Source organism: Sus scrofa, chromosome 13 (genome assembly GCF_054392235.1).
Source record: "Sus scrofa isolate SSC_HxYL_T2T_F1_AM1 chromosome 13, Sscrofa_HxYL_maternal_Yorkshire_Landrace_v2.0, whole genome shotgun sequence".
Lineage (NCBI taxonomy): Eukaryota > Metazoa > Chordata > Mammalia > Artiodactyla > Suidae > Sus > Sus scrofa.
The window spans coordinates 101,397,629-101,410,552 of NC_139395.1; the positions used below are offsets into that span (position 1 = coordinate 101,397,629).

The 12,924-nt window shown below is 34.6% G+C and overlaps 1 long non-coding RNA gene across 3 annotated transcripts in view; it reads left to right on the top strand.

Moving 5' to 3' along the window:
- Positions 1–12,068, top strand: part of LOC106505711 (uncharacterized) — a 51,449-nt gene extending 39,381 nt beyond the window's left edge. For 2 of the 3 annotated variants that reach the window (XR_014824150.1, XR_002337709.2), the window contains one exon: positions 8,889–12,068. This is a non-coding gene — a long non-coding RNA (uncharacterized LOC106505711). Of the gene's footprint in view, positions 1–8,867 lie in introns of all 3 variants that reach the window. The other variant, XR_014824151.1, reaches the window with a different exon arrangement.
- The last annotated feature ends 856 nt before the right edge of the window (positions 12,069–12,924 follow it).

The following is a 12,924-nucleotide window of genomic DNA, read 5'->3' on the forward strand; positions in this document are numbered from 1 at the left end:
TCTCTCTCTCTTTTTTTTTTTTTTTTTTGTCTTTTTGCCTTTTCTAGAGCCACTCCTGTGGCATATGGAGGTTCCCAGGCTAGGGGTATAGTTGGAGCTGTAGCTGCTGGCCTACCCCAGAGCCACACAATGTGGGATCCAAGCTGTGTCTGCAACCTGCACCACAACTCAGGGCAATGCCAGATCCTTAACCCACTGAGCAAGGCTGGGTATCCAACCCACAACCTCATGTTTCCTAGTCAGATTCGTTAACCACTGAGCCATGATGGGAACTCCTTGATCTCTTTATTATTATTATATAATGCACTTTTTTGCTTTTGTTATAGACTCTTTTAAAGTCTACTTTGTCTGATATTGGTATTGCTCTTGCAGCTATCTTTTTGTTTCCATTTCAATGGGCTATCTTTTTCTATCTCTTCACTTTCAGTCTGTGTGTGTCTTTAGCTCTACAGTGAGTCTTTTGTAGGTAGCATATAGATGGATGTTTTCTTTTATTCAATGAGCCACCTTATTCTTTTTGATTGGAAAATTTAATCCATTGATATTTAAAGTGATTATTTATAGGTATGGTATTACTGCCATTTTGTTATTGTTTTCTAATCTTTTGTATTTCTTCCTTCTTCTTTTCATTTTCTTTTAGTCTTTTCCTTTGTGGTTTGATGATTTTTCTTTAGTGTTATATTTATATTCCTTTCTGTTTAGTTTGTGTGTCTATTTTAAGTTTTTGATTTGTGGTTATCATAGAGTTTATATATGTTGACTTATAACTATACCTACTTGTTTTAAACTGATAATCATTTAAGTTCAAACACATTCTAAGAGAACTACATTTTTTATTGCCACTATGCCCATTCTGTGTTTTTGATGTCATATTTTATATCTTCATGCTTATCTATGATCTGTTTATTGTAGTTATAGTTGGTTTCACCATTTTTTCCTTTTAACTTTCATACTAACTCATATTAGTTGCTGACCCACCATCTTTATTATATATTTGCCTTTATCAGTGGGATTTTTCCTTTCCTATGTTTCATTTCTTGTAGCTTTCTTTTTCACTTAAAGAAGATCCTTTAACATTCTTGTAAGGCCAGTTTAGTACTGATGAAATCTTTTAGTTTTTACTCATTTGAGAAGCACTTATCTCTCCTCCAGTTCTGAATGATATCTTCTCTGGGTTGATTATTCTAGTTGTAGTTCCTTTTAGCACTTTAAATTTATCTTTCCACTCCTTTCTAGACTGCAATGTTTCTGATTAATAGAAAAAAACAAGCTGAAAGCCTTATGGAGATTTCCTTATATGTGACTCTTTGCTTTTCTCTTGCTGTCTTTAAATTTCTCTCTTTAACTTTCATCCTTTTAATTATGATATACCTTGATGTGGGTCTGCTTGAGTTCATCTTGTTTGGGACTCTCTGTGATTCCTGTACTTGATAGCTCTTTCCTTCTTCAGGTTAGGGAATTTTTCAGCCATAATTTTATCAAACACATTTACTACTCCTTTCTCTCTCTCTTCTCCTTCTTGAGCCCCTATAATGCAAATGTTAGTATACTTGCTGTTATCTTAGAGGTCCATTAAACTATCTTCATATTTTAAGATTTGCTTATGAGTTAAGAATCACCTAATCTGCTAATTACTTCTAGTGTACTATTTGGTTCAGTTATTATATTTTTTAGATCTGAACAGTTCTTATTTATTATTTTCTTGTTCTTTATTTTTTCTTACTTAAGGCTGAAACTGTAGCATATGGGAGTTCCCAGGCCAGAGAATTGGAGCTACAGCTGCCAGCCTACACCATAGCCACAGCACTGCAGGATCTGAGTCATACCTTCAACCTACTCTGCAGCTTGCAGCAACACCAGATCCTTAACCCACTGCATGAGGCCAGGTTGAACCCACATCCTCACAGACATGATGTTGGTTCTTAACCTGCTGAGGCACAATGGGAACTCCCTTCTTGCTCTTTTTTTTTTTTTTTTTTTTTGGAAATTCTCATCTTGGTCATCTATTCTTTTCCCAAGTCCATTTAGCATTCTTAATAGTATTGCTTTGACTCTTTATCAAGTAAATTATTTATCTGTTTCATAAGGGTTTTTTTCAGATTTTCATTTTTTTTTAAATCTGTCTTCTCATTTTGTTTAAATTTCTCTGTATTTTTGTATTAGGTAAAACAATTACTATCCTGGCATTGAAGGCATATCCTGTGTAGGATCATCCCTATGAAGTTTGCATGTCCCTGGATTTGGTAGGAGAGCTGGATCTGAAGTGAGAACAGTCTGTGTCTTCTCCAGGGGTACACTGGCAGCCAATGCATTGGTGGGATATAAAACTGGAGTGAGAGGGTCTAGAACCAGAGCCAGTTGTGAGCCAGGGCTTTTCTTGTGCTCAATGGCAGTCATCACCTTATACAGGGTAGAGGTGAAATCCATGGGGTGGAGCAAGAGCTGTGAGAGAGTTGGTTCTCTTCTGGGTGTGATGGTAGTCTCCACCTTGGTTAGGAGTGTGGCCAAGACCTAAGGACTTGGGGCCGAACTTCTCTCCTGGTTTCATATTTTCCTTTAGTGTACATGCCTTTGTTATAGGCTTGGCTGGGGCCAGAGAGGTTGGAGTTTCCTCCCTAGAGCTGGTTTACCCTGTCCTAAGCTTATACAAAAATGCATATACCTACAATGGCTTCTTCTTTCCTGGTCAAAATCAGGGCCAGGGCTCAGGCCAGCTCCGTTCTCCCTTAGTGTGTATATTCTCATTTGCAATGGCTACCCCTGACTTATTTGGGAGCAGTATCATAGCAAGAGGGGCTGGAGCTGGAGGGCATGGTGGGAGTAGTCCTAGCAAGCAATAAGAGGACAAGGCAATTTTCAATGGGCTGTCTCCATGGTGAGACTTGGAGTAAGCAAGTCTGTGTTCATACTCTTTGAGCATAGTCTTAGTTTCTTACAGCCATTTGGTAAGCCTCACCGGTTTTCAAACCAGTTAAGGGAGATTATCTTCCTGGTGCCAAACCTCAGGGCTGGGTGACAATTATGTGACTAGAACACTTTTCTCCCCAGAGAGGATCCCCCTCTTTTCTGCTAGGGGTGTGGGGCCAGACTAGATAGCTTTTCTTCTCTTCCTACCAGACCGCATGGGGATCTTTCTTTATAGCTTTGGTTGTAGAAGAGATATTCTGCTACTCTTCAGGTCAATTTCAGAGAGAGTTTTTCTATATATGGTTGTAGTTTTGATGTGTTCATGAGGAAAGGTGAGCTCAGTATCCTCTTACTTTACCATCTGGATCCCACCTTCCATATCCATTCTCATTAGTGGAAACATGAGCTGTTTCCAGGCTTTGGCTGTTATGAATAAAGCTGTTATAAATATTTTTATACAAGTATTTTTGTGAACATGTGTTTTCACTTATTTAGGATAAACAGGATCTGAATTACTGTGTCAAAATATAAACATACACTTAGTTTCATAAAAACAACTGCCAGAATTTTTCCAGTGTGGTATGATATTACACACAAATTAAAAGTGTCTAAGAGTTACAAGTACTTCATATTCTCCTCAACATTTAATTAGGTTATTCTTTTCCCTTTTAACCATTCTGATGAGATATGTAGATATCTGATTGTGATTTTAATATAAGATTTTAGCAAGTGATATTGAGCCACTTTTCATGTGCTCATTGGTCATTTGTGTTTCCCCCCACCCCATGGAATGTGGAAGTTCCCACACCAGGGAAAGAACCTGTGCCACAGCAGCAACCCAAGCCACTGCAGTGACAATGCCAGATTTTTAGCCCACTGTACCCAAGGAGAACTCCTGTATCTCTTCTTTTGTCAACTATGTATTGAAATATTTTTGTCATATTTAATAGATTTTCTTTTGTTTTATTGAGTTATAAAGGATTTTTTTTTTTTTTGTCTTTTTGCCATTTCTTGGGCCGCTCCCGCAGCATATGTAGGTTTCCAGGGTAGGGGTCTAATTGGAGCTGTAGCCGCCAGCCTACACCAGAGCCACAGCAACGTGGGATCCGAGCCACCTCTGTGACCTACACCACAGCTCACAGCAACGCTGGATCGTTAACCCACTGAGCAAGGGCAGGGACCAAACCCGCAACCTCATGGTTCCTAGTCGGATTCGTTAACCACTGTGCCATGACGGGAACTCCGGATTTTTTAATAATATATTTTATATAGTAGTCATGTCAGATATATTTTTGTAAATATTTCTTCCCTGTATTTGGGTTACCTGTTTTTTTAAATGTCTTTTGATGACATCAGTTTTTACTTTTCACAAAGTCTAATTTATATGTCTGTCTATCTATCATTTGCTTCTATGGTTATTGCTGTCTTAATTTTGTCTATAAACTTTTGCTTACATCCAAATTATGAAGATATTAATATGGTTATTCTTAAAGCCTTGTAGATTTAGTTAATATATTATATATTTTAGGTTATGATATAGCTTGAGTTAATTTTTGTGTATGGTATTAGTGTTTGAAATTAACTAGTCCCATTTGGATATCCACTTTTTCCTAGTCATTTGTTGAAAATAATTTCCTATTCTCTTTGAATTTGGGGGAGTTCACTTTTGTCAAAACTTGCCTTACCATCAATATGTGATTGTGTTTCTAGATTTTCTATTCTGTTACTCTATATTTGCTAATCTGTTTATCAACTCTAGACTAGTTCCACACTTATCTTGATTACTGTAGCTTCATAGTAAGTCTTGAGGTTTGCTAATGTTAAGTCCTCCAAACTTGTTATTCTTTTTCGAGATTGCCTTGGATATTCTAGGTTATTTGTGCTTTCATATAAACTTTAAAATCAATTTCTATGAAAGTATCTGCTGGCATTATGTTGGTATTGCACTAAATCTATAGATCAATTTAGAGTGAATTGATGTCTTAACAATTAAAGTTCTTCAAATCAATAAACTCCAGTAAATGGATTCCATTTATTTAGGTCTACTTTATTATCTTTCATCAATGTATTGTAGTTTTCAGTGTGAATGTCTTCCATATCCTTCGTTAAATTTCCAAATATTTATGTTTTTTGATGTCATTGTAAATGGAATTATTTCTGTAATTTCAGATTTCAATGTTTTCCTGTCAATATATGAAAATGCAACTGATTTTTTTTTTATTATTTTCCCACTGTACAGCAAGGGGGTCAGGTCATCCTTAGATGTATACATTGCAGTTACAGTTTTTTCCCCCACCCTTTCTTCTGTTGCAACATGAGTATCTAGACATAGTTCTCAATGCTATTCAGCAGGATCTCCTTATAAATCTATTCTAGGTTGTGTCTGATAAGCCCAAGCTCCCGATCCCTCCCACTCCCCCCCCCTCCCATCAGGCAACCACAAGTCTCTTCTCCAAGTCCATGATTTTCTTTTCTGAGGAGATGTTCATTTGTGCTGGATATTAGATTCCAGTTATAAGTGATATCATATGGTATTTGTCTTTGTCTTTCTGGCTCATTTCACTCAGGATGAGATTCTCTAGTTCCATCCATGTTGCTGCAAATGGCGTTATGTCATCCTTTTTTATGGCTGAGTAGTATTCCATTGTGTATATATACCACATCTTCCGAATCCAATCATCTGTCGATGGACATTTGGATTGTTTCCATGTCCTGGCTATTGTGAATAGGGCTGCAATGAACATGCGGGTGCATGTGTCTCTTTTAAGTAGAGCTTTGTCCGGATAGGTGCCCAAGAGTGGGATTGCAGGGTCATATGGAAGTTCTATGTATAGATTTCTAAGGTATCTCCAAACTGTTCTCCATAGTGGCTCTACCAGATTACATTCCCACCAGCAGTGCAGGAGGGTTCCCTTTTCTCCACAGCCCCTCCAGCACTTGTTATTTGTGGATTTATTAATGATGGCCATTCTGACTGGTGTGAGGTGGTATCTCATGGTAGTTTTGATTTGCATTTCTCTTATAATCAGCGATGTTGAGCATTTTTTCATGTGTTTGTTGGCCATCTGTATATCTTCCTTGGAGAAATGTCTATTCAGGTCTTTTGCCCATTTTTCCATTGATTGATTGGCTTTTTTGCTGTTGAGTTGTATAAGTTGCTTGTATATTCTAGAGATTAAGCCCTTGTCAGTTGCATCATTTGAAACTATTTTCTCCCATTCTGTAAGTTGTCTTTTTGTTTTCTTTTTGGTTTCCTTTGCTGTGCAAAAACTTTTCAGTTTGATGAGGTCCCATGGGTTTATTTTTGCTCTAATTTCTATTGATTTGGGAGACTGACCTGAGAAAATATTCATGATGTTGATGTCAGAGAGTGTTTTGCCTATGTTTTCTTCTAGGAGTTTGATGGTGTCCTGTCATATATTTAAGTCTTTCAGCCATTTGGAGTTTAAGAAAATATAGGGTGGAGCCAAGAAAAACTAGAACATTCATTTGCAGAGATGCAAACTGAACTAGGGGCAGTAAAAACCAGAATGAATAATGCAGAAGAACGAATCAGTGATATGGAAGATAGAATAATGGAAATCACTCAATCTGGTCAACAGACAGAAAACCGAATCAAAAAACTGGAAAGCAATATAAGAGACCTATGGGATAATATAAAGCGGGCCAATCTCCGCATAATAGGAATTCCAGAAGGAGTAGAAAAAGATAAGGGAATGGAAAATATATTTGAAGAAATTATTGCTGGAAACTTCCCAAATCTAAAGGATACTGGATTCAAGATACAAGAAGCACAGAGGGCCCCAAACAAACTGAACCCAAACAGACCCACACCAAGACACATCATAATAAAAATGGCAAAAGTTAGTGATAAAGAGAGGATCCTCAAGGCAGCAAGAGAAAAACAGAATGTTACCTACAAGGGAACCCCCATAAGAATATCAGCTGATTTCTCTACAGAAACACTACAGGCCAGGAGGGAATGGCAAGAGATATTTAAAGTGCTAAAAGGAAAAAATATGCAACCTAGAATACTCTATCCAGCAAGAATATCATTTAAAATAGAAGAGGAAATAAAAATTTTTCCCAACAAACAAAAACTTAAAGAATACAGCAACACAAAACCCAGGTTAAAGGAAATATTGAAAGGGCTTCTCTAAACCAAAAAGAAAGGAAGGAAAGGGAAGAAAAAAGAAAAGAAAAAAAAAAAAGAAGAAGAAGAAGAAGAAGAGGAAGAACTAGGACTGAGGAAACTGCAATCAGAGAGAAGTCACTCAAATAAGCCAGCATACAGATTTAATCATGAACATGCTTCAAACAAAATAAAATTAAAAAGAAAAAAATAAAAAAGAGTCATCAAAACCATAAAATGTGGGCAAGGGATGTCAGGAGGTAAATAACCCCTTTTGTTTATATGTATGTCTCTCTTCTTAATTTTAATATAGTAATGAGGTGTTTGAACTTACAGGACCATCAGGCTAAAACACACAATTACGGGAAGGGGTTAGCATACTTAAAAAACAGGGCAATCACAAGCCAAAACCAAATATTGCATTTGCAAAAAATGAAAAAAAAAACCACTCAAGCAGATAATAACAGGAGACCATCCAACCAAAAAAAAAAAAAAAAAAATGGAGAACCATAGAATCAACTGGAACACGAGGTTCAAATGGCAATAAATAATCATCTATCAATTATCACCTTAAATGTCAATGGACTGAATGCCCCAATCAAAAGACACAGAGTGGCTGAGTGGATAAAAAGGCAAAAACCTTCAATATGCTGCCTACAAGAAACTCACCTTAGGACAAAAGATACATATAGATTGAAAGTGAAAGGGTGGGAAAAAATATTTCACGCCAATAGACATGACAGAAAAGCAGGAGTCGCAACGCTCATATCAGACAAAATAGACTTTAAAACAAAAGGCATAAAGAAAGGCAACTGATTTTTAAATTCAGTCTGTGAGCTTTGTAGGTCATTAATTTTTAAAGTATCTTTAAAAATTTAAAGTATCTTATTGTAGTTTTTAAAGATTTTCATGTGTTAAAAATTATGTCAGCTAAAAAAAGAGACAGTTTTGATCCTTTGTTTCTTGAACTTCAGGCTTCTTAAGTATTTTTATGCTTTCTAGCAATTAGCTTGTAGCTCCAGTTCAAGGTTCAACAGAGATGGTAGGACTAGACATCTTGACTTTTTTTTCAGATCTTACCAGAAAAGCACTAAATATTTTAGCACTGAATGGCTTTTTCATGCCTATTATCAGGCTGAGAAAGTTTCTTACTATTCCTCGTATGCTGAAAGTTATTACAAATGATTGCTGAATTTTGTCATGTTTGTAGACTATTGAAATGATCATATTGGTTTTGTCTTTTATTGTGTTAGTATGGTGAATTACACTGATGATTTATGAGTGTTAAACCAGCCTTGAATTCTTAGAATAAACTCCCTTGATCAAGATGTCATGTATATATATATATATACACACACACACACACACACATGTGTGTGTGTGTGTGTGTGTGTATAGACTTGATTTGCTAATATCTTGTTAAAAGTGTTTTGTGGCTTTGTTTATGAGAAATACTGGTATAGAGTGTTATTTTGGGGGTATTATTTTTGTCACGTTTCATTTTAAGTGTTATGCTGGCTTCATAAAACCAATTGTAAAGTGTGTCTTCCCTCTATATTTTCTGTTCATAATATTGGTGTTGTTTCTTCCTTAAATACAGAATTCATCTGTGGACAATCTTAACCCAGAAATTTGCTTGTAAATAGAATTTTGATAACAAATTTAACTCCTGTATTGAATACAGAAATATTTACATTTTCTGTTATATCCCTTTTTTTTTTTTTTTTTTTTTTTTTTTGCCTTTTTAGGGCCGCCCTTGTGGCATATGAAAGTTCCCAGGCTGGGGGTCGAATCTGAGCTACAGCTGCTTTTATGCTTTTTTTCACAGCTATATGCTTTTTTTTCACAGCATATTTTGCAACAGCAACGAAGGATCCAAGCTGCATCTGCGACCTACACCACAGCTCATGGCAATACCAGATCCCTGACCCACTGAGCAAGGCCAAGGATCAAACCAGTATCTTCATGGATACTAGTCGGATTCATTTCCACTGTGCCACAATGGGAACTCCTTCTGCTATATCTAAGTGTTATTTTCAAGATATTTATCTACCTTATCTTATTTATATCATTCCTGGTGATAATAATTTTTTTCTCTCTTTTTCTTCCTCGTAAGTCTAGCTAGGTTTATTAATTTGTTGATATTTTCCATTGATACTTAAATTTCACTGAGTTCTGGTCTTATATTCAATCTTCCTTATGTACCCTTGAGTTCTTTTACTTCCTTAGATAAAAACTTAAGTAACTCACTCTAAGTGTTTTTCTAATATAAATAATTTAAGACATAACATTTCCTGAAAGCACTATGTTAGATGTATTACACAAATTTGGTATGCTGTATTTTTATTATTATTCATGATTTTCCTTTTGATTAATTCATTCACCTATATATTATTTTGAAATGAGTTGTTTAATTTTCAAATAGTTATCAGCTTAAAGATACTTTATTATAACTAATTTATAATTTGATTTTATAACGGTCAGAGGGTATACTCTGTGTGATTTCAATTCTTTTAAATTTATTGAGACTTGTTCTAAAGCTCGGCATATTGTTATCCTAGTGATTTTACCATTTGCAGTTGAAAAGAACATGTATTCTGTATTTCTCTGGTGTAATGCCCTATAAATATCAATTAGTTTTGTTGGTTAATAGTGTTGTGCAGGTCTTTTAAGTTTTCATTATGTATGTATGTATGTGTTACTCTCCTTGTTCTATCAATTGCTGAAAGGGAGGTTCTTTAATCTTCAATTATGATTGTGGAATTGTCAATTTCTTCTTTAATTCTTTAAATTTTTTTCTTGAATTTTGAAACCCTGTTTTTAGATACATTGAAGATTGCTAACATCTTTCTATATTTATATCAATATTCAAAATAAGGTATTATTATGATGTCTATATTTATCTATGATTGTAGCTGTTTTTTTGAAGACTACTATGTCTACTACTGATATTGCCACTATAATAGGCTTTCATGTGCTGACTGTTTGATTCATGTATTTTTCTATCCATTAATTTTTCGTTTCTGTACCTTTATTTTTGTTTTTATTTACTTAAAAAATTTTTATTGTTATTTCCCCAATACAATTTTTTTCTACTGTACAGCATAGTGACCCAGTTACACATACATGTATACATTCTTTTTTCTCCCATTATCAAGCTCCATCGTAAGTTTTTAAAGTGCAATGCCTATATATAGTATATAGTCAGGCCTTGTTATTTTATCCATACGGCAAATGTCTGGCTTTTAAATAATCTGTTGGATACTTAGATATAATTATTTACATAATTTTTAGTGGTTTTTCTGGATTACAGTACATATCCTTAACTTTTAAGTCTATTAGAGTTAATATTATAACATCTCATATTAATGTAGAAACATTGAAAACTTTAGGCCCAAATACTCTATTTATAACATTTGTGCTATAGTTTTCATATGTAGTAAGCATATCTTTATATGTTATAAATCCCACTAGTGATATAACCTTTAGTTTATCATTCATAAGTATAAAGGAATTAAGATAAAACATTTTGTATACTTTATTCCTCATTAGTATACAAGTTTTCAGTTGGTATAATTTCCCTTCAGCCTGAAAAACTTTCCTTAACATTTCTTATATTCCAAGTGTGGCAGTGACAAATTGTCTTCATTTTCTTTTACCTTAAAATAGCTTAATGTCACCTTTATTTTTGAAGCATGTTTTCACTTTTTATAAAATTCTAAGTCAATAGTTTCTCTTTCACTGTTGAGTTTTTAGAGTTCTTTATATGTTTTAGGTACTAGTCCATTTTTGGATATGCAGTTAGCACATTTTTGTTCCAATCTGTCTTTACATTTTTTTCACAGCGTATTTTGCAAAGCAAAAGTTTTTAATTTTGATGAGGTCCATTATATCAATTTTTCCTTTTTATGTATTAGGATATTATTACCAAGTCTAAAAATTATTTGCTTAGTCCTTGATCTGAAGATTTTTCTCCTGTTCTTTTTTTTCTAAAATTTTTATAGTTTTAAGTTTTACATTTCAATATCTGATGCATTTTGAGATAATTTTTGTGCAAAGTATGAGATTTAGGTTGAGGTTTATTTTTTTTGCTGTGGACTTCCAATCACTTCAGCACTATTTGTTGAAAAAGCCATGCTTCCTCCATTGAATTCCTTTTCTATATTAAAAAAAATAAGTTCAACAAATTTGTGTGAGTGTACTTTTGGACTTGATTCTGTTCCATTGATCTATGTGATTATACCTCCACCAATGACACACAATCCTTATTATTGCAGCTCTCTATTATGTCTTAATATTGGGTTGAAAGATATCTACTTTTTTGTTCTTTTTCATGATGTTTTAGCTATTCTGGGGTCTGTGTCTTTATATATTGTTGACCTGAAATAAAAAGATTGACAGATACTTCTCCAACAAAGATGAATTTACTTGAGATCAGCAGAGAATTGCAATTTAGGTCTGCATCCATGGCTTGCATCCACATGGCAAGGGAAAGAGAATGCTTTTACAGAGGGAAAAAGGAAGTGGGAGGGCTGTAGTAAAAAGTAAGTTCATGGCTTGTCACTGACCAAGTCCTTGCCAGGAAAGAAGAGGAATCTTTCTTCCTCCTGTTAGGCTCTGCTATCATTAAAGGGCATGGAAGTTTCTCTTTCTAGTCTCCCAATTCTGCTTAATTTAATATTTCTATTTATTAATTTTTGTGTCTTTTTAGGAATGCACCCATGGCATATGGGTCGAAGAGGAGTTGTAGTCACTGGCCTGCACCACAGTCACAGCAATGTAAGATCCAAGCTGCATCTGAGACCTACACCATAGCTCATGGCAACACTGGATCCTTAACCCACTGAGCAAGGCCAGAGATTGAATCTGTGTCCTCATGGATGCTAGTCAGATTCGTTGTTGCTGAGCCATGATAGGAACTGCTATTTATTACTTTTTTGCAATGTAAATTTTATAATAAGCTTGTCTAGTCTACACAAGTTTTTCTTTTTGGAATCTTGATAGAAATTACATTAAACCTGTAAATCGATTTGGTTATAACTGTCTTTACTATGTTGAATCTTCCAATACATGAAAATCATATTTCCATTTATTTACATTTTTAATTTCTTTTATCAGCAATTCATAACTTTCAGCATATAGATCCTGTATGTGGTTAAGTTTGTGAATAAGATAGGAGAAATCACTCTACGTAACACTAAGACCTGTTAAAGACCATCTAAGTCTTTCATTTTCTTTGAAGTGATCATAAGTGGTATCGCATGTCTAATTTTGTTTTCTAAATGCTCATTGTTAGCATTTGGAAATCCTGTTGATTTTTACATCTCAATCTGTATCATGTGACCTTGCTGAAGTCATTCAGTTCTAGGAGTTTTCTTTATTGGTATGTAGATTTCTTGGGATTTTCAATGTGGATATACCTGTCAAGATATACCAAATTTGATATGTTTTCAGCCATTTTTGAATACTTTAGAAATACAGATCAATATAACAACGAACTAGAAACTATATAGAAACCAATCAAAATTAGACACCTCAATTGCCAAGATAAAAACTAATCTAAAAGCAATGAATAGCAAACTAAATTATGCAGAAGAATGAATAAGTGACCTGGTTGATAGAATAATGGAAATTGCACAATTAGAACATCAGACAGAAAGTCAAATAAAAAAAAATGAAATAAATATACAAGATCTATGGGATAGTTCTATATTTAGTTTTCTGAGGTATTTCCATACTGTTTTCCATAGTGGTTGTACCAGTTTACATTCCCACCAGCAGTGTTGGAGGGGTCTCTTTTCTCCACACTCTATCCAGCATTTATTTGTTGACTTGTTAATAATAGCCACTTTGGTGTGAGGTGGTACCTCATTATAGTTTTGATT